This window comes from Hemitrygon akajei, chromosome 25, assembly GCF_048418815.1.
Source record: "Hemitrygon akajei chromosome 25, sHemAka1.3, whole genome shotgun sequence".
NCBI classification, from domain to species: domain Eukaryota; kingdom Metazoa; phylum Chordata; class Chondrichthyes; order Myliobatiformes; family Dasyatidae; genus Hemitrygon; species Hemitrygon akajei.
Window position 1 is genome coordinate 48,630,303 of NC_133148.1, and position 1,787 is coordinate 48,632,089.

General features: G+C 42.2%; 1 long non-coding RNA gene across 1 annotated transcript; it reads right to left on the reverse strand.

Annotated features, from left to right (window-relative positions):
• Nucleotides 1–1,134: 1,134 nt before the first annotated feature.
• On the reverse strand, nt 1,135–1,534 carry LOC140716231 (uncharacterized). Its single transcript, XR_012096271.1, has 2 exons — nt 1,465–1,534; nt 1,135–1,183 (listed from the first exon to the last, which is right to left on the reverse strand). It is a non-coding gene; the product is annotated as an uncharacterized lncRNA (long non-coding RNA).
• Nucleotides 1,535–1,787: the final 253 nt, after the last annotated feature.

Consider the following 1,787-nt stretch of genomic DNA (forward strand, 5'->3'; position numbering starts at 1 on the left):
CACTGCACACCCCCTTCACACCAATGCCTTCGAGTAGCAGGCAGCAGCACAGGTCAGGTCCTCCAAACACAATCTGGCTCCTCCAGCCCATTGACCTGCTTCTTCTCTGACCTGCTGGCTGGCCTCTCCTCCTCTGAACCACAGACCAGCTCCTACGACACTCTGGCCAGCTACTGTGAACAATGAGCAGCTCACTGATGTGCTAGACCTGCTGTACCCAGAGTTCTTAGAGTCCAATATAGTTATATACAATCCTGAGATTCACTTTCATGCAGGCATACTCAATAAACCTCTAATAGAATAATAGTCATAATAGAATCAATAAAAGACTGTAATAACTTGGGCATTCAACCAGTGTTCAAAAGACAAAAAAAAAAGAATAATAAGAAATAAGCAATAAATATTGAGAAAATGAGATGAAGATTCCTTCAAAATGAGTCCATAACTTGTGGGAACATTCAGTGATGGGGAAAGTGAGGTTGAGTGAATTTATCCCCTTTAGTTCAAGAGTCTGATGGCTGAGGAGTAATAACAGTTACTGAACCTGGTGGTGTGAGTCCGGAGGCTCCTGTACATTCTTCCTGATACCAGCAGCGAGGAGAGAATATGTCCTGGATGGTGGGAGTCCCTAATGATGGATGCTGCTTTCCTGCAACAATGTTTCATGTAGATGTGCTCCCTTGTGGGGAGGACTTCACCTGTAATGGATTGGGTTATATCCATTACTTTTTGTAGGATTTTCCAATCAAGGGCATTGATGTTTCCATATCAGGCTGTGACGCAGCCAGTCTGTGTGGATTTAATAGTTGAAAACTAAATACAGCAGCAGAAATGTATCCATCTCACTCTGATTTCCACTCTCCCTGGAGAGTGACTTTGGTCTCCTGTGCTTCTTCCATCCTTCAGGGATCCATAAATCTTGATGATGGAGTTGGCCTCATCACATTCCCAATTCATCTCCAAAGTTCCATCAAGGTGATTGTGGCCATGTTCTCTTGATGATACTGAAAGAGCAGGACATGGTTGGAGATCATTCTTGCTCAGAAAATATACCTGTAACGTTCTCGCTCGGGTGTGAAGTAACGCCGAGGTAAACGTCGAGATAAACCAGAATCAATGCAAACGAGACCGCAGTAAGATTAACCATTTACTGTTCACTCTTCACATTAACGCATGGTGAAAACTGTTGAAAAACAATACAAGATTGGTACAGTGTTTGTTCCCTTCTAAATATCACATTTACATTGTGAATACTTGCAAAGGTAAAACTACGATAACTACGTTACATTAAAGTGCAGCATACAGTCAGAATCTAGCTGCTCCATTGGCTGCTTTAGATACACTTCAATACAAACTATCCCGACTCTTTAACTGACGAAAAGGTAAACCTTACCGACCGTCGTTACTTTTAACAGAATCGGCGTTAACATTTTAACTCAAAATACCGATTATCTAATGACTTACAGCGTTGCTTTCACTGTGTCTTTGGTGCATAGAGAGACCCTAGTCAGCGTTATGGTCGCACATGTGAGTGACCTCCACCCTTGCGTGAATCTCAAACCGGTAATTCCCCACAAGACGCGGCGAACCCGGATGTGACGTCATCGCAGCCGCGATGTATTACAGACAAATCAATTGATTTAAACAATCCTAACTTTAACTAAAAAATGCTAACAAATTACTACGCGAAAATATTATAAACTAAATAACTGCCATAAAGGCAGCACACTCCCCGCTTGACCTTCGTAAGGTCACAATGAACATAATACAAACTTCAGTCTCTAAAT